Below are 26,937 nucleotides of genomic sequence, written 5' to 3' on the forward strand. Positions count from 1 at the left end.
ATGTTAACTGCTTGAGACTATATTTAAATTCAGGCCCTCCTGATTTCAGGACTGTTCCTAATAATGTGTGTGTATATATTTATATACATATATAAATGATATATATGTATTTATGTATCTATATGTTTGTATACATAAATGTATATTATAAACGTCATCTAATCTAGGCAGTATTTACTGACTAAAGTGGTTTTAAACAAAAGCAGCTAGGTGGCACAGTGGATTAGTTTAGCATTCCCAGAGTCAGAAGTACCTGAGTTCAACTACAGACTTTTCAACACTTTCAAGTTTTGTGACTCTGAACAAGTCACTTAATCCTAATTTCCTCAATTTTTTTCCTCTTAGAATTTCATGCACCTCTCTTTTTAAATTTTATATTATACTTATTTTCATGTGTCTTATTCAATATGGCCTATGAATCAGAGATCATTTCTTATCCAATTTTGCATTTCCCTCAATGATTTAGTACAATATTCAAATCATTATGGACACTATATAAGCTGATATGATTTGTCTCCAAACACTTGCTGGCCTGTTATATATATATAAAAGAATGAGTGAAATATCAGCAATATTTCTAAAAACTAGAGATAGGAAAATTGTGTGGTACAAGTAAAAACTTTCTAACTAAAAATGAGTTTTTCCCAAACAGGATCCTTGTATAAGAACAATGAATTCTCCACTATAAGTGAATGCAACACTGTCAGGGATTGTATAGGAATTTTTAATTTGGAACTGATGATCTTAATATTTTAAGAATTGCATTTCAATATAATTAGCAACCTTTTAATCCAATTAATTTATTTTAAAACATTATTCTGAAAAGCAGTCAGAGAATTAAAAGGCTCTATCTGAGTTACACAATCTCTGAGTCTAAAGAGGATTTCAACATAAGACAAAATTTTGGAAGGGATGCTTCCAAATACTGTAGAGTTAAGTTCTATTTCTAAAGAATTTTCACATATAGCATTAATTTAATTTTTATTCTGTCTTTGTGAAGTGAAGCAAATATTAGTTCCATTTTAAAATTGGGGAAAATAGACACATGTGAATATGAACTCCCCAAGGTCTCAAGTGACAAAATAAAAATTATTATTTGAGCATGAAAACTCTCCACCAGTCTTTTCTACCCTAAAATAATTCAAAGACAGAATATTTCTATATTCAAGAAAAGAAAAAGAAGAAACTTTGTACATACAGTCTAAAGGGGGGAGGAAATAAAAGATATTCAAACAAAATCTAAACAAACATGTAAATTGGTCTCCAACCCAAATAGCTCTATGGCAGGGAAATTTCTATTCAGTTCTGTTCTTTCCAGCAGAGTTGAGTGCTTCACCAAGGATATAACTACTTCTTTAGGGACTTGCTTTTGTTTGATCAATCCACTCCTAGACTTCTTGACCACAGATCAGACTTTAATTGGTAAGTAGCTCCAGGGGATGTTGAGTGAATAGTGGCCACATATCTGGGAGTTTTATTTACATATCAGTTTTGGTCTGTGCAGCCATAATTCTTAGTATAACCTAGAATTGTTAAATTGATTAGAAAGCTAAGACATCAAGAACGAATTTCTATCCTTTATTAGGGGTATAGTCATCACTGGAGCATTAGCAGAACATTGTTATACATTGTATTTTGTCACTCTTTTTCTTTTTCCTTTCTTTTCTCACCTTCGAGTTTGGATAGTCAAGAAATCTACTTCTAATTTCTTTTTTTATACTCAGTTCTATATTTATAACCAAAACTAATTTTCTAAAAATATTTTTTACTAGTCCCAAGGAATATCCCCATTTTACAGATTTGATAACAAAGAGAAAGTTTAATGCCTCCAAAGTAAGCTCTATTTATGTCTGGGAGTGAAATTCTAATTCTCACACCATCACTAACCATCTGTCACTTTTTAATTAGCACAGTTTGAATGGTTATCACAGTGAGCCAGGAAACTTGAGAAATACTGGTCATCCTAGAAATAACCCGTTGTTTCCTAAGATGTAACCATTAAGTAAGTGAGTGCCAAAAGTCATAGAAGACAAATCTAGTGGGATCAGAATTATGTTTTTATATTCCTTGTCCTCCACCAGGTTCTGCAAATGGACTAATCATAGGTCAAGATGATAGGAAAGGACTTTGCTCCTCAGTAGAAGAAAAGCATGACAAACATTGCACACAACAATTGTAGCCCCTATGTTAAAAGTAGAGAGGAACTTAAGAACAAATGTGTCTTAAGAACTAAGAATTCTGATGACTACAGAGTATCAGACACCATTTCTAATATTAGGTTTGTATACAAGTAGAGGTGTCATAATTAGCAGGGTACCAACATATAGTAGGGGGCTCAGAGGACATATTAAGTTTATTCCTAAAAGGAAAGCACTTTCTTGAGACCCTGCAGTTTCCATTCCCTTGGCTTTCACTACCAAGGTCTAATTGGTATGGTACCCATCTTCTTGGGCCATCTTTCCCTTCCAACCCTGCTGGAGCGTCATCTAATAATTGTGAACATAGTGGGACAATCTCTTCCCTATTGTCCCTTCCCCCATCAACTATATTTACTCTAAGCACAGTTACAGCTAATTAAGATTCTGATGATCAATATGGAATATTCAGTAAATCATTTATCTTCTCTATATATCAGTTTCTTCATCTGTCAAACTGAGAAATGATTTGTTATACTTACCACTTATCTGTATAAAATAAGATGATATATGTAAATTTGAAAAATTGAAAATGTTATGAAAATAAATATAAATAAATATAAATTATTATCTGTATAAAATAAGATGATATATGTAAATTTGAAAAAAAATTGAAAATGTTATGAAAATAAATATAAATCACAGAGTTAAAAGAACTTTAATGTCTATTAAAACTATTCTCTTACAGATAAGAACATTGAAGTCTATTAAATCAAATGACTTAATCACAATCACTCAACTAATTGCTTATTCAAATACTTCAAACTATTCATGATTTTGAGCATGTGGGGCCCTTTTACTAGTACAGATTGCCACACCTTATTAGACACCTAAATCCATTGCTGATCGGAAATCAAAACCAACAAATTCTGAAGAACGTTAGAAGAAAAGTTTTAAACTGCTTCTTAAAGGATACTTACCCTCTAGTCCTTGAAATATTTCTGATATATCCTTTGAGGTGGCTAATTTTTTCCAAGAAAATAAGTTTCTTATAATGACCAATCATTCAGGGATTAGAAGGCAAGGAAAGAAGTAAGATAAGGCATATTCAATCAATAAGATTTTATTTATTATCTTCTAAATTAAGGTTTTACTTGTCATTTGTCAGACACTATCCTAGAGGTTGGTTTACAAAGACAGACAGTCTTTGTTTTCAGGGAGTTTACAACTTAATGGTAGCGATAGCCTGTACAAACAGAATTGTGTACAAGACATATGCAAGTCAAATACAGTCAAGCCACCAAAAAAATTATTAAGAAGACAAATGTTTACTATGTGCCAGGAACTGTGTTAGACAAATACTCTGCTCTTGGACTGTTAAAGAGCTCACATTTTAAAAGAGATGTGGAAGGAAGAAATGCAAAATATCGCCATAAATACAATGTAAATGAAAGATAATCTCAGAGGGTAAGCAGTTGGGTTTGGGGGATATTAAAGACCTCCTACAAAAAGTAATATTGAAGAGGAAGGTACTAATATCTGGAGAGAAGAGAAAATACCTGTTAAAATTAAACAAAAAACCCTCCAAAAAGGAACTACACTTTGAAACAGTGTTCCAGTGAATAAAAAGAAGATGCAATGCATTTCAGATAAGGTGGAAACCCATCACAAAGAAATGAAAACATGAAATGAATATAAACAAAGATCACTAAGTAACTTAGTATTCAGAGGTAAACTAATGATACGGCATTTATTAAACATTTATTTTAGATCAGGACTTATGATAAATACAAGGGAAACAGATATAAAAAACAAGAATTCCCCCCCCCCCCCCATTCTCATAGAGTTCATATTTTAAAGGGAGAAAATAAAGGGAAGATGTTTGGCACTGGTTATTGAGAAGGGACATAGAGGCAATATTTGGTGGGAAGGAAAATAAAAGCTCATCTTTCAGAGTACGGGGTGATATTAAGGGGTAAATTCCAACATTCCTGTGGCTTCAAGATGAGAACAATGTGCAAAGCAAATCTAGCATTGTTTAGAAATCGTTGTCTGGAAGATGAGTGAGAAATATTACTTGAGGGAGTGAGAAATATATAATATCAATTAATGTGAAAAGAGACGGTAGGTGCAAAGGAAATTTCCTAGGAAAACAGGTACAGTATATAAGTTCATGACTTAGGTTCCTAGAGGGAAAAGAAGATGATCCATGGACTGGTACATGTAATTTACAGGGAAAACAGCTTAAAGCAAAAAGCAGGATTGTTGTTCAACCAAACCTTTTATCATTTTCAGGACAGAGATTTGGGAGAAAAATTTTATGTGATCCAACCAGAGCAAATGAGAAGATAGAAGAGGGAACACAGACCTCTTGACCTCAAAGTTACCTTTGCTTCTAGGTGCTAGGAGATATTGCTTCCAGAAGATATTCACCTCTTGCCAGCAAAATTTGGCTTAATAATTGTTGAGAGCTCTTGTTTTCATTGGGTAACTAGAATTTTTGGTATTTTTTTGATGTGGCCTTTGCTGAATTAGAAGCAAGGTGATTGCTACAGCTTTCTCAGAGGGGAACAAGCTACAAGAGAAAAGATATGGAGACTCCCCACTCCCCTTGAGGCAATATGATCTTTCTAGAAATATTCTTGAGTCTTTGGCCTTTTCTTTTCTTTTCTTTTCTTTTTTTTTTTTTTTCTGTTCTAGATACAAAGAATGAGTTTTCCAATCTGGGTTAAGACTGTAAGCCATGGGGATCCAAAAAACCAAGAATCCAGACCCAGTATTTGAACCAGCCCAGTAGTGACATTCTGAGAACTAAGGGTCCAAGTCTCTAGTTCAACATGACTTTGGACATGGACTTGGCAAGATGAATATTATATAGGAATTGAGATAAATTTTTCTGAATTGAATTGTACACCATACTGGGGCAATCTAGAGATTACCACTTGCATCCAGGTATTTGGAGAAATTATACTATGCTTATTCTTGCTATACCTATGAAGTAATATGCCACTGTAAAAGCCAATTAATATTAAGTGTTTAGTAGTTCATTCCTAAAAATGGGAGGAACATAATGGAAGATCAAGCAAAGGGAAAAGAAAAGAATTAGTACATGAGAGAGTAGAAGCAAACCCCCTCACACTTGTTATTTTTGGTTGTTTTGACTTATCAAATATTATATTTTTTTTAAAAACTAATGATTCCAGATTGTTATCTCAAATCAACAGTATAGGAAATATATGACATCTCCTTCATTCAAGCTTCTGATTTCAAGGACAAGTAGTAGTCCCATATTACAAAGGTATATCCTGGGGGGAGGGAGGGAAGGGGCTTCTCATTTTTTTTTTGTTTTCTCCTTTAACTCACTAACCTTATCTATAAAATACAGAGACATAGATAGTGATTACCCATTTTATTTTATTAGTCTCTCTAACTTTAGATAACCTATCAAAGCTATTCCAAACTTTAGTATAGGATATCTATACTCAACTCTTTTTATTTTTTTATTAAAGCTTTTTAATGTTCAAAAAAGATATGCATGGATAATTTTTCAGCATTAACCCTTGCAAAAGCTTGTGTTCCAATTTGCCCCCTTCTCCTCACTCCCTCCCTTAGATAGCAAGTAATCCAATATATGTTAAACAAGGCAAAATGTATGCTAAATCCAATATATGTATTGATATTTACACAACTATCTTTCTGCACAAGAAAAATCAAATCAAAAAGAAAAAAAATGAGAAAAAAATAAAATGCAAGCAAACAACAAAAAGAGTGAAAAAGCTATGTTGTGATCCATACCCAGTCCCCACAGTCCTCTCTCTGGGTACAGATAGCTCTCTTCATTACAGACCATTGAAACTGGTCTGAATCATTTCATTGTTGAAAAGAGGTACATCCATTCAGAACTGCTCATCGTATAATATTATTCCTGCTGTTATACTCAACCCTCATACCTTCAAAAACCCAGATTCAACTTTGAGACACAATAACCCATCAATATAGGATTTTAGTGGGGTACCCAGCAGATGATTATTACAATAAGCATTATTACAGCACTTTAAAGTTAATAACTCATAGTCTGAGAAATATTATAATCCTCATTTTAAATAGGAGGAAACAGATTCTGAGAGATTTTAGAGCTGCAAATTTCCAAGTATCACAAATTGAATTTGGTTGCAGGATCATCCATTTAAAACTAGTAGCTAAAGGCCACTTCATTTTACAAATGAGGAGATTGAGGCTTGTTGAGGATAAGTGAACATTCAAATCATACAAGTAATGGGTTTCAGAGAGAGGTTATAGATCCAGATCCTCCTACTCCTGAGTCAGTGCTGTTTCTCCTGTATGATGTAACCTCCTAAATAGAATCCATGTATTCAAATACCCCTGCTTTTGTGCTTTCCATAATATTCCATTAGAAACGCTAAGAACTGAAAATAGGCATGAGTATGAGTACGATGATAGGAACTGGAGGAGAAAGAGAAGAGGAAGGAAATGCAGTGAAACATCCCAGTCTATTATACATTATTTTCAACTATCCTTGCTAGAAATTCTACACATCCCTAGCTGAGGAGAATATATGATATCAATTGATGGTGAGATCCCTAATGTTCAATAAAAGCTTCATGAATGCTCAGCCAATATTATTCCCCAATTCACAGAAAACCAGAAAATCTTTAAAAGCAGCACGGAGGGTGAGTTATTTTTTTTTTTTTTTGTTTTGTTTTTATTAGGCCTCCCTTTTTCTAACTCTGCCACAAAGATTCCAGGGTGAAAATGTAGGCAGTTGGTCTCCACCCATACACAGCAAGAGACATCTCTTAATTAGCACTTTTTCTGCTATAGTAAACTTCCTTTTCTCTTAATTACTTTTTTATAATTACCCTCTTTCACCTTTTTAACCCTTCCCCAGCATGCAAAGACTTCTATGAAATATTGAATAATAATTCATTGATTCGTGTTGATTTTTTAAGATAACTTCATTTATATCCTACACATAACAAAACTTTAGCCAGGTTGTGGAAGGATGGATGCCAGGACCATGGTGGTAATATAAGGAAGCTTGCTGAAATGGGCTGCAGAGACCACTCAAATTGGTCATTTAATTTCTTCTAGTTTTGTTGTGCTTCAAATTGACGGGTTTTTTTTTTAATTTTGTTATTGGATTTTCTTTCCTCTTCTATTTAATTGGATTGGCAAAAGGTATATAATTTTTATTATTCATTTCAAAGAATCATCTATTAGCACTCTTTAAAGCATTAAAATTTCCACATATATCAATCAAGACATCACTTTTAATCAATGGTTGGGGGGGTACCTAAAAATATCTTTGTCTCCCCCAGCAAGGCACATCAAGCATTCAAAGGAGGAGGATAGGCTTAATATATCGTGATATTTATGACATCTTGAACTCAAAGATGAATGGGAAGAATATATTTAAAACAATTTACACCCATGCAGTATGAATCTTAGGGCAGCTAAGTGACACAGTGGCTAGACTGATGGCAGTCATAAAGATATCTTCTTAGTTCAATTCTGACCTCAAATACTTACTAGCTGTATGGCCCTTGGCAAATCACTTAACCTTGTTTACCTCAGTTTCCTCTTCTATAAAAAGAGCTGGAGACAGAAATGGTGAACTTCTCTTGTAATTTTGCCAAGATGACTTTAAATGAGGTCACAAAGATTGAACACAAACTGAAAATAATTCAACAACAACAATAACAACCATGCTTCAGGTTAAACTTTGAAGAACTGTAAAAATGAACCATAACATCTAGAAAGTTTATACGTCAGGTTTGAGGACACATCATTCAAATGTAACTATAGAAAGAGTAACACTTTTGTGTGAAAGCCATTCATAGATCATGTTATAAACAGTTTAAAAATTTACAGAAATGCTTCTGGAATAAGCTGACATTTCAGCAAGCAATAATAAAGACTGATAGCAAGTGTAAATTACTGAATTTTTTCAAATGTAATCAAAAGTAACTTCCCTTAAAATTACTAATTTAGAGGAGGGAAAAGGTCCCACATGCAAAAACATTTGTAGCAGTTCTTTTTGTGATGGCAGAGAATTGGAAAGTGAATAGATGCCCATGAATTGGAAAATAGTTGAATAACATGGTATATGAGAGTAATGGAACATTATTGTGTTATTAAAAAATAATAAACAAGTTGATTTTAGAAAGGTCTGGAAAGATTTACATGAACTGATGCTAAGTGAAACATGTAGATCCAGGAATAAAATGTACATAGCAAGAGCCATATTGTGTGATGATCAACTAAGAAAGATTTGATTCTTCTCAGCAGTTCATTCATCTAACTAAATTTTAATAAACTTTTCATAGAAAATACCATCTGAATTCAGATAACTATGGAGAATGAAAGTAAATAAAAATTTTTTTTTCTTTTTCTTCTGTTTTTCCCTTTTGTTCTGATTTTTCTCTCACAACATGATCCATAATATATATATATATATATGCATATATTTAAAATTATGTAATGTATAAGCAGAAAAATAAAAAAATTACTTTAAAAAATAAAATTACTAACTTCTAAGGTCTATATGGTTGAGATCCATATGAACCCAATCAACATTACTTTGTTGTTGTTGTTTTTTAATTATTCATTTTTAAATTTTTTTTTTAAATAACTTTTTATTGACAGAACCCATGCCAGGGTAATTTTTTACAATATTATCCCTTGCACTCACTTCTGTTCCGATTTTTCCCCTCCCTCCTTCCACTCCCTCCCCTAGATGGCAAGCAGTCCTATACATGTTAAATATGCCACAGTATATCCTAGTTACAATTTATGTGTGCAGAACCAAACAGTTCTCTTGTTGCAAGGAAAGAATTGGATTCAGAAGGTATAAATAACCCGGAAAGAAAACCAAAAATGCAAGCAGTTTACATTCATTTCCCAGTGTTCTTTCTTTGGGTGTAGCTGCTTCTGTCCATCCTTGATCAATTGAAACTGAGTTAGATCTTCGTTGTTGAGGTATATAATGATCTCCTGGTTCTGCTTATTTCACTTAGCATCAGTTCATGTAAGTCTCGCCAGCCCTCTCTGTATTCATCCTGCTGGTCATTTCTTACAGAACAATAATATTCCATAACATTCACATACCACAATTTACTCAACCATTCTCCAATTGATGGGCATCCACTCATTTTCCAGTTTCTAGCCACTACAAACAGGGCTGCCACAAACATTTTGGCACATACAGGTCCCTTTCCCTTCTTTAGTATCTCTTTGGGATGTAAGCCCCGTAGTAATACTGCTGGATCAAAGGGTATGCACAGTTTGATAACTTTTTGAGCATAGTTCCAAATTGCTCTCCAGAATGGCTGGATGTGTTCACAATTCCACCAACAATGTATCAGTGTCCCTGTTTTCCCGCATCCCCTCCAACATTACGCATTATCTTTCCCTGTCATTCTAAGCCAATCTGACAGGTGTGTAGTAGTATCTCAGATCAACTTTACTTTGACCAAAACATGTTGAACAATGGGCAGTTACCCAGATTTTTTGTGGAAAATAAAGAGTTTATGATTGTATTTTAGAGTCATATTATTACCACCAGAAATCTCAGACATATTGAACTTAATAAACTCATAGTGATCAATATGGACCAGTCAAGGAATTGGTAGAGACTCTGCAACAAATCATTGTAGAATTCAAGAATTTAGCACTTTCCAAAAACCTATCAAAATATGAGTCGGTAACTGAAATTGCACATTATTCTTCATGGACTGCAAAGAAACAAACACTCATGCTACAAATAGTGTTCTAAATATTCCATGGAACTCAGGTCTTTACTGAACCAGACCATTGCCACCAAAAAAAATTTAAATTAAGAAAAACCCTAATACCCAAAAGGGCAACATTCTCCTTCCTAGGAATAACTTTGATTCATAAGCACTAAAAAATTGTATTTTTAATAGATGTTACCATCCCAAAACTTAGTATCCCTATTTCTCTAAGTTATATGAAACAAAGACTTTCAAAGATATAGCAAAGGAGAACCAAAATCAGATGAGAATAGATAATAAACATCCCTATTGTCCTTTCTGCTAATGCAGTTATTTATGCCATGGATGACTGAAAAGTCATCCAACAGAGGATGAGATGACCTCTGAATTCTTTTATTCAACTACAAAAATAGCTATTTTATTCACCTCTTCTATAGTTTGTGATTCATTAGCTTAAAAGAAATTATAGAAAGATAGTGGTATGTTCTAGGTCAGTTTCTTTTTTGAACTACATTGAAAAGTATAATAACTATGAGGTTGTATATATATATATATATGCACATATATGTATAAAATACAAGAATAAAAGCAGAATATAACTTGTCCTCTACCTGTTTCTATGTCAACAGTCATTAAAAAAAGATGGTAATGAGAAAATAATAGTTTAAATTTAAATAGGTTTTGCATTTGTAGTACATTTACAAAACAAATTCTGATAAGTACCTTGTTAAAACGTTGGTACACATAGTGTTCATTTTACAAGTGAAGAAACTTAGAGAGGTTAAATAATTTGCTGGTGGTGACAACAGCTAATAGCATCAACTGATTTTATAAGAATTTGTTCTGAGAATTTTTTGTTAATTTTTGTTGCTCCCTTGAAGAGAACCTAAGGTATTATAAAATCAGTTAATTAATCAATGGTTTTGTTATATTGGGAATCATCATTCTGCTCCTAAACAATCCACATTTTTGTTGCTTAAATCAATTGTGTACATGGCACTTAGAAATGTCTGAGTGTTTCATTCTTTTAGTTTGTTAGGCACAAGTAAAAGGGGATTAGAATTACATGTATATATGCAAACTATCTTCATTGGCAGAAAAACAAAAAAAATCCTCTTCTTTTCCTTTGACCATTTACATCCATTATGGATGTTAGTACTTCTTGTTCATTATATATTAAAAAGAGAAAAATACAAACAAAAATGTAAATTAGATGAAATGTTATTTTTCTTTTATTTATAGTTGAAGAAGTAAAACAATGATCTACAAATGTTGAATTCTTACTTTTTTCAGCTATGAAAAATCCTTTAAAATTACTCAGAAGATATACAGAACATAGTATTGATTGAATGAGATAGAAAAAAAATCTTTAAGGGACAAAATTGATCATTATTGGATTTTTGTTGAATTTCCAGGATGGAGGTAGAAATGCAATCTGTAAGCCTATGAGGGATTTGCCATAGAAAAATTTCCATTTGCACAGAGATGACTTATTTGATTTGCAAAAATAAAAGTTTATAGGCAGGAAGAAAATGCCATCTCTCCAGAAGACTGAACATCTACATGAAAAGAGTAAACATATGAAGATGGCTGAAGCTGAACCGGATTTATACACCAAGCTTAAATCAAATGACTGGTATAGTTTGAGTGCTATAGAAGATAATGGGTGTGAATTAGGATGACTTTACAGTAGTGTTAACTTAGCCTATCAACAGGAGAATATCTGTACCATGCCTGCAAGATCAGCTTTTCCTCTCAGCACAGAATAACTGATCAATTCCCAGCATGGATTCAGGCACCACTTTCACTAAGTATTTACATTTTTATTCCAGATATGTTCAGATGTACTGAGTATCATTTTTAAGTTACATACCTCTAAGTTTCTGGATATTGCATCAAGCAAACTTATCTTCTCACTTATATGACCCTGAAGATAACCTAGCAAAAATTACGGAATAAGTGACTGAGTAAACTATAACTCTATTTCAGAAAATGGGTGTATTTTCCCTAAAAAATTAAGCACAGATAGTATTTGGACTTAAAATGAGAAACTATAGAGCTCTACTTTCACCCTCTCATTTTAAAGATGACAAAATTGAAATTCAAAATGGTATTTCATTCAATGGTTTCCAAGGTATTTTCAAGCTATTCATCAATTCTATCTTCATTATAAACTCACTATGCCAGTATTTTTATCACCTATTTTACAGATGAAGAAACTGAGATTGAAAAAGGTCAAGTGACTAGTTAAAAAGTTAGTAACTTGCTCAGATTCTCCCAACTAGTATCTGAGGCAAGTTCCATTTCGGGTCTTCCTGATTCCAAGTCCATCTAGCACTAAATTTATTGCCTCCACTACCCTGAAGTATCTAATATCTGACCTCACTTAGCTCCTCTAAGAAAAAAAGAAATCTGAACTCATATTCTGTACCTGCTCTTGTATCCAATCCATTTGTTTGCCCTTCATTTTCGAAGAGGTCTGATAATAGGAGGGGATGTCTGCTTGGGAACTAAGGTAACTGAGGCAGAGTTGGACAAAGTTATCTGTCTCATTCTTTCTTCCAGAGTCATTGAAGTTGAAAATGTGGATAACTAGTGGGATGCAGTGAATGACTCTGGTATCTTAAATATCTGTCCAAGCTCAATCATCTTCATGGCTGTTGGAACAAATTATTATCATCTACCCATTCTGCAGGGGGGGGAAGTAGTCATATGGTTGGGCTTGACATCACCCAACTCAATGAAGGGTTTTGACATTTGTTATTTACCCTCACCTGGATTAGCCCATCTGTTGAGAGGGTTTACTCTTGTAAATTTGCAAAAATAAATTTTGTGTGGGTGTGACTACTGTGATTGCTAGTAAATTATTAGAGCCATGGGTGAGAGTTGAATGCCATGTAGAACAAAAATGGATGAATGCTTCTGAAAAGGGCTCAGCAAGCACTTCACACCAAATACTAGTCTTTATTTCACATTTACACCCCACTTAATCTACTACTTTGTCTGAAAAGATGGAAAAAATTGTTAATCTATAACTTGATCAACTTGTCCCTATTGTTGATATGGTTTGATTTGTAGGAAAGAAAAGTTGCTTATGGAAAGGACCTCAGAAGACATTGTCAGTGTCATTAAACATTTATTAAATACTTAATATGAGTGACCCATTGTGAAGATACAAAAAATGAAAAAATACAGTCTCTACCCTCGAGAAGTTTACTATCTAATGGGAAGGATAATGGGATACAAAGAAGCTGGAAATAGGAACATACCCAAGAACAGACATGATGGTATGTATCTGAGCAAGAATCTGATGTATGGTATCTTTAATAAATTACTATTCTTATTCCAAGTAAAGACTTCTGGTGGTGGAGAATCTACTTCAACTCGTATTGCCCTTTCCAGTTTTGAACAGCCCTAATCATCAAAAAGCTTTTAGTTATATTGAACAGAAATCTGACTCTGCTAAGTCCTGCTTTCATGAGCCAAGCAAAACAAATCCAATCCCATTTCTTCAGGACAGCCCTTCAAATGCTTAAATATTTCTATAGTCTCCTTAAATATTCTCTCTTCCTAGTTAAATATTACCAGTAAATTGAAGTTATATGATGTTCCTTCTTGTTTCTTCATCATCCTAGGTGTCCTAGGTTTTATTGAGCATACATTTACTATCAATGTTCTTAAATCCATGCCCCTATATCAGCTGATCAGAACAGGGCACAGTAGAGCATCACTCCCTTATGCTGTGATTCCAGCAATTCATCCTAAAACCAGATTGGCTTGCTTTGTCATACTATTAACTCATATGCAGCTTAAAGATCACCAAAAAGCAAATAAACAACAACAACAACAACAAAAACTTCACAACTGTTTTATACTGATTAGCCATACCTCTTAAATTCATTACCTATGGGCTATTTATTTTAACCCAAATACATGGTTTTAAATTTATTCCTGTTAAATTTCAGATTTATACCTATTAAATTTGTTGATTTAATTTTGTTGATGGTTCTTAGCCTCAAATAATTTTTGATCCAGATTTGTTAGATTTTCATTGGCAGTTTGATTTATCTACAGGTTTGGCAAATATTCCATTTACTCTTTTAACCAAAACTTTATGAAATGTTGAATAGAAGGGACAGTAACAGATCTCGGGATGTTCCATTATATGTCTATCTATAAGTTGATATTGCTACTTTATTCATTACTCTAGAAGTAGTAAGTGACACAGTGGATAGAGAGTCAAATTTGGAGTCAGGAAAGCCTGAGTACAATTTTGGCCTGACCCTTACTAAATATGGGATCCTGAGCAAGTCACATAATTGTTCTTTTCATCAATTTCTTTAACTATGAAATGAGAGTAATTCCAGCCTTCTAGGGGTCTGGTAAGGTTCAAATCAGTTAATAATTGTAAAATGTGTTTACGCAGCACCTGAAATTTAGAAAGTGCTACCTAAATGTTTATTTCCTTTTCCCCCTATTTTTTAGGTCCAGTCCTAGTGAAATCCAAGGGAGTAAATGAGATTGCCAACTTGATCAGTTTAAAGTGAGAAAAAAATAATAAAAGGTAAGACAGAACTTTGGAGAATACCTACTTTAAGGTTTTTGATAAGAACAAGTCACAAGAAAAATGGGATAATAGAAAATGAAAGAATAACTTTTAAAAGCAGGAAAACAATTAGGAGTGGGAGAAGGGACTTTCTCAGAAGTCAAGGGAAGAGAAACAATCCAGAAGGAGGAAATCAACACCAGATGAGTTTTAGGGGTTGGTGAGGCAAGAAAAAAAGGCCAAGTAAATTTGATGATTAGGAAATCCTTGTTGATCATTGGGATCACTAATTATTATTGTTTCAGCAAAGTAGGGGAAGAGAAAACAAAATTTCAAAGAACTGAACAGAGGATCATTTAGAAAACACACAACTATTTTGATTCCTTATCACAAAATCAAGGATTGTCATTAAATAAATCATCTTTGAACCTAGATTCTACCATAATGATAAATATGTAATATTATTGAGAAAATAACACATGGCCAAAGAAAAGCACTACGCTCATAGAATCATAGGATGTTTTAGATAGAAAGATCTCATAAATTACTTATTCAAACCACTTCATTTTACAAATAAAGAAACTAAGGTGGGATGAATTTGAATGCTTTGTCGAAGGCCATACAGCTAGTTGCTTAGAGATGAAAAATAAAAAATCCAAGTTCAAGGGACTAGTACTGTACTCTATGTATTTTATGACTTAATAATAGTTTTTTTTTTTTAATTTATGTAGTACTTACTGATTATAAAGTATCAAAAAATCATAGATTGTTGGAGTTAGAAGAAAACTCAGAAGTCATCTGGTTCAATATATGATTAAGAAGGAATATTCTTTGTATTTTGTATATTCTTTGCAAAACCCCTGAAATATAATCATATAGCCTTTGCATGAAGATCTCCTGTACCAAGTAGTTCTCTATCCCTGTAGGCAGCTCATTAAGCTTTTGGTCAACTATTATTTTTAGAAAATGTTTTCTTTTAGTAATCAAAAACCATTCTCTTTGAAAGAAGATATATACATATGAAAGAAGACATTGTCAGCATCCCCCCCCAAAAAAAAAAAAACTGATACATAGGCATATTTTTGGAGAGATTACACACACACACACACACACACACACACACACACACACACACACATTTTTGTGTAATGATAGCTATCTCTAGGAATGGGGGAGAAAGCAAAAAAAAAAAAAAGAAATGCACATAAAAACTTTACTATATATTTGAAAAGAATATACAATGTGATATATTCTTTCAAATATATAGTAAAGTTATTATGCATATATATATATATACATTATAATAGATTTGCAGTTTTATGTGTAATCTTGTTATTATATTTATTGTTTTATATTGTATATAAACTATATAGTATGTGTAATATACTCTAATAATATACCAATATACTATATTTTTATTGTATTATATGCTAGGGAGTAAATGAGATATATAATCTCCTTTTGTTCTTACAGGAATCATGTAACATGGATATATCAAGTGTTATTATTTTATTTTATAGATAAGGATAATGAAGCTCTAAAACATTTTGCAATTTATCTTTAGTCAAACAGGTAATAGGAAAGATGTAAACCAGATTCTCTCAACTACAAGTCTAGCACTCTTTTTATTGTGCTTTTGTGTTGTGGGGGGGCAGTTAAAACAAGTTTTATTGTTCTAGATAACAGTCCTTTAAAGAATTAATACAGTTAACATATGCCCACTAAGTCCTTGCTTCTTCTATACGGTTTCACATCCCCACTTCTTTCAATTGATCTTTAAGGGGTAACATTTCTGTTTTCTTCACTATCCAAGTAACTCCTCTGGATATAGTCTAGCTGATCAATATCTTTTTAATTTGAATTTGATAGACCAAGCAGAATATGAAGTAAGCAAGTCTAAGTACTGGAGGATTATATTGTGCCTCATCTTGGGCCCCTGTCAATTCAACTTAAAGTTATATTAGACTTTTTCAGTACCATCTCATACTATTAACTTACATTGACCTTGAAATCACCTAAAAATTAGATATTTTTAATAGAAAAAATGTCTAGACAACTGGGAAAAGTTCAGCATAGGGTAGATTTATTTCATTATCATAAACTATATGAAACAATAAATCCACAAGGGTACTTTAACTAAATATATAAATTCATATCATTATTTTTTTTTTAAGAAAGGAGGGAAATATCTTTCCAGTCTATGAACAAGAAGAAATCTCTGAGCCAAAGGGTCAAGAACTATATGAGTCACTGGAGCAGAAAAAATAAGGTAATCTTTGCTCTAGAAGTATGCTGCTCTAGAAGCTCATATTATAACTTGGGGAGACAATAGATATAAAAGAATTAAGCTACAGATCAGATATTTCAAAAGTAGAGAATGGAATAAAAGCTCTGCGGTCCTTATCATGCATCAGCAAATCAGAGGACTCAAATCTGGGGAACATAATAAGACCTTTAAATGCAATGACGAGACAAATGGCACGGCCTGGTAATTCTCTTCTATTAATTTTTAAAGTTTTTTTTATTTAAAAAAATATGTACCGATAATTTGACAGCATTGTTCCTTACATAGCCTTGTGTTTCAGATTTTCCTTCCTTCTTCCCATCCCCTTCCCTAAATGGCAAGCAAGCCAATATATATTAAACATGTTAGAATATATGTTAAATCAAATATATATAAACATATTTATACAATTCTCTTGCTATACAAGAAAAATCAGATAAAAAAAAAAGAAAGTAAATATGTAAGGAAACAAAATGCAAGCGAACAACAACAAAAACAGTGGGAATGCTATGTTGTGATCCACACTCATTTCCCAATCTCTTTCTGGATGTAGACGGCTCTCTTCATCATGAGATCATTGGAATTGGTCTCAATCATCTAATTGTTGAAGAGAGCCACATCCATCAGAATTGATTATCATATAATATTGTTGTTACCATGTAAATTGATCTCCTGGTCCTACTCATTTCACTTAGCATCAATTCATGTAAGTCTCTCCAGGATTTCATTTCTTACAGAACAATACTATTACATAGCATTCATATATCATAACTTATTCATCCATTCTCTACAGCTGGGTATTCATTCAGATTCCAGGTTCTTGCCACTACAAAAAGGGCTGCCACAAACATTTTTGCACATACAGGTCCCTTTCCCTCCTTTAACATTTCTTTGGGATATAAGTCCAGTAGAAACATTGCTGGATCAAAGGGTATGCACAGTTTGATAATTTTTTGAGCATAGTTCCAAACTGCTCTCCAGAATGGTTAGATCAGTTCACAACTCCACCAACAATGCATTAGTATCCCAGTTTTCCCACATACCCTCCAACATTCGTCATTTTCTTTTCCTGTCATCTTAGCCAATCTGAGAAGGGTGTAGTAGTATATCAGAGTTGTTTTAATTTTCATTTCTCTAATCAATAGTGATTTAGAACACATTCTTATATGATTAGAAATGGTTTTAGATTCTTCATCTGAAAATTGTCTGTTCATATCCTTTGACCATTTATCAATTGGAGAATGAAGGTCTGGTAATTCTTAATCTCAATCCAATTTAATTTAATAAAGATTTATTTGATACTTACTATATACCATGCACTAAACATAAACAAGCTCCTTTGTGGAGCTTTCATTCTAATGAGGGAAGATAGTACATGTAAGGAAGCTAGAAAAAGTTGGACATTGGCAGATAAATGGTCGTAGGGAGAGTGACATTTTATTCTATGATGTTCAAAACAAATAAAATGGCAGATGGAAAATGGAATGAACTGGAAGCCAAATCTCTGCCTTCTATAAAGCGAAGCTTTGGATAAAGTTTAGTATTATACCTTTCAAATTCAGTAGAAGAGTTGTAATCAGTAACTACCATCTCAACCAGTGTGAAAAATCATGACATGTTCTCTACCATCATGACCCTGCTACATAGTTGGGTAACAGCAAGGTCAAACAAGGAAGAGGGGTACCTCAACCAGTTCTTCATTCCTAGCCAAACTAGATAGAATCTTATACCTTACTAAAGACAGTGGTGGGGATTTCAGGAAGTATTTTGACTTCTGATATTACAAATTAACATTGCATACAAGACCATTTCCAATCATCCTGATTCATATCTTTTCACTGGACCCAGATGGCTCTGGGGGAGAAAGTGAGAGAGATCACCTGCACAGCCCACCCTGATTGAAATCCCATTCACTTGCATGTCATAGAATCACTTCCCTGATGTCATTCTTTCCCTTGAGAACAAAGAACAAACAATAACAACAACTTACAATATTACAAATTAACTTTGTTATATTTTATCTATTTTGTTTACAATTTCCCAAATATATTTTTTCCAGTTACATTTTAATCTGATTTTTTTTTGGAGATTGCTTGTACCTGTGGAGGGCAAGTTGGAATGTTTGCTAATCAATTCTATTTAATTATTTGGAGTTTTGTTGTTGTTTTTTCAAGGGAGAATCCAATGATTGGGGAACTATTTGGGGAAATTACGATGATATTAAAAAGGGCATTAATTAAAATGGAAAAAAAAAACCAAGTCTATCAATATCTCACTATCAGATATTTATGCAATTGAAATCAAGAACTGGATTTTATGTTTAATACTTATTAAATTTTTTCATATTACATTTTTCCCTTTGTGATATCCTGTCAAGATCTTTTTTTTTCCTATCTTCATTCTCTCATCCAGTGTATTAGGTTTTCCTCCAATTAACAACCAATAAGGTTGTTATGAAGGGATGAATGAAAAATCATGTTTACATTTGCCAGATATTATGCTAAGTGATAGAGAAACAAATAAAAGTAAACAATGAGCTTTTTGACCTCAAGAAGATTACATTTTTTGAGGTGATAATGCATAAATCATAGCTAATAGAGCAAGGGGATATATAGTTTGATCTGGGCTGAAAACCGCAAATCTCACTTATCAGAGAATAGAGTCCCAAGGGTTGAGTCTAGGTTCCAATAATAGCACTATGATGATGGCTAGAATTTAAGTGACATAATTTGGAAATGTCACAAAATATCTACTTTCTTCCAATCACTGTCCTAGTCATTAGTGAAATAAATACAAAGAGTAAAACAATCTCTACTCTCAGTGAGCATCATTCAATAAGGGAAATTCTTTGCTACCTGAAAATTTGATTGGCTCCCTATCTATACCTACTTCCATTCCATTGTTACAAAGTTACGCAAAATTAAAAGCTAAAGCCAGAAAGCTCCAAGTAAAGTAAATGGGTATAAAACACATTCTCTCCATTATTTCATTTAATCTTCACAAAAGCCTACTATTGTAGGACTCAGAAATTGAAATTGCTGTTTGGAAAGTTTAAGAGATTGGCTTAAATTCACATAGCTAATAGTTAACAGAATCAGAATTTGAACGTATTTTGCTTCTCTAAGGCCCGTGTGCTTTCCATTTATACCATTTATACCATTTATACCTATTACAACATTCATAAATCTATTTATAGAATGTCTATAAAATATTAAAATTGTGGGATTTAAAAACAACACTAAGAAAATATTTACAATTATCAACATAAATGGGAGCTACAGTTACAAGAATGAGAAGTATAGGCAAGTCTGAAAAAAAAGGGAGGCATTTGAAAACAAGTATCTTAGGCAGATGATCTTTTACACAGGGATTAAAACAGTATCAACCCAACTAATAAGCTCAGATAAATCACCAATGAGCAGCTTGTCTCTACCAGAACCAGAAGGAAGCAGAGACCTATTTAAGCCAACCACTCCAGATGTCCACCCACAGGCATAGAGTCGTTGTCATCAGATGGTATGACCTGGTTGCCAAAGAGAAGTCTTAAAAAGGACCCTGAACAGGAAAAAAGGGGGGGGGCAGTTGATCTTAATGCCATAGAACAGATGGCAACAGAGTATGTAAAAGATTATGTTCTGCCCATTGTGCCAATACTGGGAAAGAAAGAATACAATAATCTATTCCCTTTTATGGCAAGAAAACTGTTGCCATATTTGAACTAGAATACTCTCTCAAGTTTATTTTCAATCTAGAACAAAATACTAATGAGAGAAATGGCAAGTCTTCATTTGAATTACTGGTTCCTCCTTTTATGAGGCAGAAATATACAGAAATTTTATGAATGCATCACCTACTACTAAGATAATCAGTGTTTTCCCAGTGCCATACCTTTTCTAGAGATAACTAAGTTCTTTGTTCCTAGAGGAAGGTAATCACAGTTCAAATATAGCCACAGACACTAAGCAGCTGTGGGAATATGGAGAAGCCATTGAACATCTCTCTCCCTCAATTTCTCCAAATGCACAATGGGGATAACAACACCTACCTGTCAATGCTAATGTTTCACAAGAGTTTAACACAGTACCTGTTACATAGCAGGTGGAAAATAAATATCTGTTCCCCTCTTCTTCCCGCTTCCATATTCATGAATGTTCCCTTCCCATATTTTTCTCTTAAAATGCTATATTTCATTTGGAGTATGCTTCAAATATCCTTTCCTACATGGAGGACACTTTTGTAGGAAATGTTCTTTCCTTCACTAATTGAAGAGAATTTTTTTTAGTATATTAATGCTTTTATTTTTTACATTTTTATTAATTTTTAAAATTATTTTTTATTATTTTTAAGCCTGAGCACCGTAGCCTTCCTGCTGTGGCCACAAGTTACATAGAACTTACTGACCTGCATTGGTCAATAACTTCTATATCTGGAAGATCTGAGTAACAATGAAATGAGAAGACTAGCCACTATTCATCTCCCTAAGTTCTTTTCATAGGATATACCATTAATAGCAAGCATGCTACCCATTGGTGACAATCTTCTCTCAAATAAACTGTACTAGTCCATTTCTGCAAATATAATTAAATCTTGCCAGCTTGGTAGGACCTAATGGAGCTTGTGTTCTATTATCACAGACCCCACCTGTGATACAGATCATCATCTATAAATGAGTCATAGGGAGGAACAGAAATATTGAAGTAAGTAGGATGGGCCATATTTGTGAAATCATGCAACACAAGCTGCTTTTTGAAATAAAAATAAAAAATTCATTCTGGTGATGTCATCTGGCTACAAATTATAGAATGCTATAACTTCCAAAGAATGGAAATTATGGAAAAGTAAACATATAACCAACAATAGTTGTCAGGAATTAAGTGGATTATTTTTAGAGTCATCCAAGAAAATAATGATCTAGAAGGACAGAGATTAGTTACATACCACAAGTAAGGAATAACAAATGAATGATCTAAATGTGATATTGGTGCCCAAGAAAAGTTAAAATATTTAAAAAGAGCCTGTTTCCCTTTTAGGCTCAGAATATTTCCCCTCCTAAATTAAGAATTCTTGATTTCCCCATAATTACTAATGTATTTATAACTGTCTCTTTGCTCACCAATCTTTTTTTTTTACTTTGTCTATATTTTATAGCTACTTAGCTATGTATATGACACAGATCTGCAAAAGAATATAAATTTCTTGAGCACAGGAACTATTTTATTTTTGAAGTTTTTTTTTATCATCAACATACACGTAAAAAAAGTAATGGACACAGCATTTTTAGTAAAGCTTTTTATTTCCAAAATATACTTAGATAATTTTCAACATTCACCCTTGCAAAACCTGATGTTCCAAATTGTTCCTTCCCTTTAACCCATCCCCTCCCCAAAGGACAAGCAATCCATTGTATATTAAACATGCAATTATTTTATACATATTTCTATAATTATCATGCTATACAAGAAAACTCACATCAAAAAGGAAAAAAATGAAAAACAAAACAAAAACAAGCAAACAACAACAACACAAAATGAAAATACTATGTTGTAATGCACATTCAGTTCCCACGGTACTCTCTCTGGGTTTAGATGTCTCTCTTTATAACAAGACCATTTGAACTTGCCTGAATCATCTCATTGCTAGAGTCTTGTCTATCAGAATTGATCATTTTATAATCTTGCTGTTTTCTTGGTTCTACACATTTCACTCAGCATCAGTTCATATAAGTCTCTCCAGGCCTCATTTCTTATGGAACAATAATATTTCATAACATTCATACACCATCATTTATTCAGTGATTCTCCAATTGATGGGCATTCACTCAGTTTCCAATTTCTTGCCACTACACAAAGGGCTATCACAAACATATTTGCACATGCAGGTCCCTTTCCCTCCTTTAAGATCTTTTTGGGATATTTAAGCTCAGTGGAAACACTACTGGATCAAAAGGTATGTGCAATTTGATAATTCTTTGGGCATGATTCCAATTTTTTTTTCCAGAATTATTGCATCAGTTCACAACTCCAGCAACAATGTGTTAGCGTCCTAGTTTTCCAACATCCTCTCCAACACCCATCATTATCTTTTCCTGTCATCTTAGCCAATTTAAGAGGTTTGTATTGGTACCTCAGAGATGTCTTAATTTGCATTTCTCTTATCAAAGGTGATTTAGAGCCCCTTTTCATGTGACTAGAAATGGTTTCAATCTTCATCTGAACATTTTCTGTTCATATCCTTTGACCATTTATCACTTTGGAGAATGGCTTGAATTCTTATAAATCAAAGTCAATTCTCTTTATGTTTTAGAAATGAACCTTTCTCAGAATCCCTGAATTTTTTTTTGCCAGTTTATTGCTTCACTTTTAATCTTTTCTGCATTGGTTTTGTTTATACAAAACATTTTTAATTTAATGTAATCAAAATTATCTACTTTGCATTCCATAATGTACTCTAGTTCTTCTTTGACCAAATGTCCTTTCTTCTCTACAGATCTGAGAGGTAAACTATCTTTTGTTCTTCTAATTTCCTTACCTAGATTCTACCATACCAATTTGCAATTTTCCCAGCAATTTTTGTCAAATAGTGATTTCTCATCCCAAAATTTGGGGTCTTTTGGGTTTGTCAAACACTAGATTACTATCATCATTAACAATTTTGTCTTATGAACCTAATCTGTTCCACTGATTGACTATTCTATTTCTTAGCCAGTAGCAAATGGTTTTGATGACATCTGCTTTATAAAACAGTTTTAGGTCTGGTATAGCAAGGCCATCTTCATTTGCATTTTTTTCATTAATTCACTTGAAATTCTTTGTTACTAATTTTTTTCTAGATTTGTAAAATAATTTCTTGGGAGTATGATTGGTATGGCACTGAATAAGTAGATTAATTAAGGTAATATTGTCATTTTTATTATATTAACTCAACCTCCCCATGACTACTTGAAATTTTTCCATTTGATTAGATCTAATTTTATTTGTAAGAAAAATGTTTTGTAATTGTATTCGTATAGTATCTGGCTTTTCCTAAGGAAGTAGACTTCCAAATATTTTATATTATCTACAGTTATTTTCAAAGGAATTTCTCATTCTATTCCTTGCTGTTGGATTTTTGGGGAATTACATAAAAATGCTGATGATTTGTGTGGATTTATTTTGTACCCTGAAACTTTGCTAAAATTGTGAATTGTTTCTAGTAGTTTTTTTTTTTTTTTGAGTTGATTCTCTAGGGTTCTCTAACTATACAATCATATCATCTGCAAAGAGTGATAATTTGGTTTCCTTATTACCTATTTTAATTCCTTTAATCATTTTTTCTTCTCTTATTGCCATAGCTGACATTTCTAATACAATATTGAATAGTAATGATGATAATGGGCAATCTTGGTTCACCTCTGATTTTATTGGGAATAGTTCTACTTTGTTTCTATTACATAATGACAGTTTTAAATAGATACTTCTGATCATTTTAAAGAAAACTCCATTTATTTCTATATTCTCTTGCATTTAAAAACACAATAGGAATAAGTGTTGGATTTTATCAAATGCTTTTTCTGCATCTATTGAGATAATCATATGCTTTTTGTTAGTTTGGTTATTGATATAGTCAATCATGGTAATAGGTTTCCTACTTTTGAAAAAGTCCTGTATTCTTGGTATAAATCCTATTTGGTCATGTTGTATTATCCTGGGGACAACTTCCTGTAATCTCTTTGCTAATATTTTATTTAAGATTATTGCTTCAATATTCATTAGGGAAATTGGTCTATAATCTTATTTCTCTGTTTAGATACTACCTAGTTTAGATATCAGCACCATATCTATGTCATAAACATTTGGTAGGACTCCTTATTTTCCTATTTTTCTAAATATTTTGCATAATATTGGAATTAATTGTCCTTTAATTGTTTGGTACAATTCACATGTAAATCCATTTATCCCTGGATACTTTTCCTTAGAGTATTGATTAATAGTTTGTTCAATTTCTTTATTCTAAAATGGGACTATTTAAGTAAATTATTTCCTCTTCTGTCAATCTAGGCAATCTATATTTTGTAAGTATTCATCATTTTCACTTAGATTATCAGGTTTAGTGAAATAAATTGAGCAAAATAATTCCTAATTATTGCTCTAATTTCCTCTTTATTGGTAGAAATTTTTTTTATTTTCATTTTTGATCAAATAATTATTTTTTTAAATAAAATTAACTAGAGATTTATCTATTTTGTTTTTTTATAAAACCAACAATAAATAAAAAACAATAGTTTTGTTTGTTAATTCAATAGTTTTTTACTGTGACTTTTATTAATCTCCATTTTTATTTTCAGAATTTCAAATTTAGTATTTAATTAGGGGTTTTTACTTTGTTCTTTTTCTAGCTCTTTTAATTACAAGCTCAATTCGTTGATCTTTTCTTTATTTTATGCAAGCATCCAGAGATATAAAACTTCTAAGAATTGCTTTGGCTGCATCCCATAAATTTTGGTATGTTATCTCATTATTGTCATTCTCTTGGATGAAATTATTGATTGTGTCTATGATTTGTTTCATCCATTCTTTATTTAGGATTAGATTATTTTCTGCTTTTTTTTTTGTCTATTTTCCCTGGCCTTTTATTAAGTATAATTTTTATTGCATCATGATCTGAAAAATGCATTTACTATTTCTACCTTTCTGAATTTGATTCTGTGGTATTTTTGCCCTAATATATGGTCAATTTCTGTAAAGGTTTCATGTGCTGCCAAGAAAAAAAATATATCTTCCTTTCTGTCTACAATCAATTTTCTCCAAAGGTCTATCATACCTGACTTTTCTAGAAGTCTATTTACCTCTTAACTTCTTTCTTATTTATTTTGTGTTTAATTTATCTAGTTCTGAGGGAGCAAGGTTGAGATTCCCCAGTAGTATAGTTTTGCTGTCTAATTCTTCCTACAGCTCCCTTAACTTCTCCTCTAGGAATCTGGATGCTATTTCACTTGATGCATATATGTTTAGTACTGATATTACTTCATTATCTATTATACCCTTTAGCAAGATGTAGTTTCCTTCCTTCTCTCTTTTAATTAGATTTTTTTTTTCTTTTGCTTGATCTGAGAGCAGGATCACTATCCCTGGTTTTTTTTTTTGTTTTGTTTTGTTTTGTTTTTTACTTCCATTGAAACATAATAGATTCTCTCCAGTCTTCTTTTACCTTTTCTCTGCATGTATCACTTTATTTTAAATGTGTTTCTTGTAAACTACGTATTATAGGATTCTGACTTTTAATCCAGTCTACTATCCAGTTTTGTTTTTTTTTTTTTTATTTAATGATTACTTTATATTGACAACATTATCCCTTGCCCTCGTATCCAGTTTTGTTTTATGAGAATTATTCCCATTCACATTCCCAGTTAAAATGACTAACTCTGTATTTCACACCATCTGTTTTTCCCAAGTTATACTTTTTTCTTTCCTTTTCCAATTTCCTTCCTCTTCAGGATTTTGCTTCTGACCACTACTTCCTCAAATACCATCCCCTTTTACATCCCCCTTTCTTATTCCTTTCCCTTTCTACTTCTGTTCATCTTTCTATAAGTCTCCCCCTTTCCTTTTCCCTTTCCCTTCTACTTCCCCATAGGGTGAGACAAGTTTCTCTGAGAAGCTAAATATATCTAGTATTCTCTGTTTGAGCCAAATCTGATGAAAATTAAGATTCACACAATGCTCACCCCCCTCCCTTCTTTCTCTCAACTGTATTGGGTCTTATTTGCCTCCTCATGAAATGTAATTTACTCTTTACATGAAATGTAATTTTAACTCTTTTCATCCTCTTCCAGTACAATCCCCTTTTCAACTCTACTTTCTTTTTTTATATCATCACAATAAAATCAAATTATACCTGATCCTTCTAAGTATACCCAAAAAGAGATACAGTTCTCAAGAGCTGAACATATCAACTTCCCATATAGAGATATAAACTTTTTAACTTTTAAAAGAAAGTTGGGTTTTTTCCTTTCCTTTTTACTTTTTTTATGCTTCTCTTGAGTTCTATATTTGGAGATCAATTTTTCATCATAAATAAATAAAATTCACCTGATTCATTGAATGTCCATCTTTTTTCCCTGGGAGGTAATGCTCAGTTTGGTGGATAGTTTATTTTTGGCTGCAACCAGGCCCTTTGATTCTTTAAAGTAGAAGCAGCTAAGGTCCTAGGTAATTCTGATTGTACCCCTCAGTATTTGAA

Source organism: Antechinus flavipes, chromosome 6 (assembly GCF_016432865.1).
Source record: "Antechinus flavipes isolate AdamAnt ecotype Samford, QLD, Australia chromosome 6, AdamAnt_v2, whole genome shotgun sequence".
Classification (NCBI taxonomy): domain Eukaryota; kingdom Metazoa; phylum Chordata; class Mammalia; order Dasyuromorphia; family Dasyuridae; genus Antechinus; species Antechinus flavipes.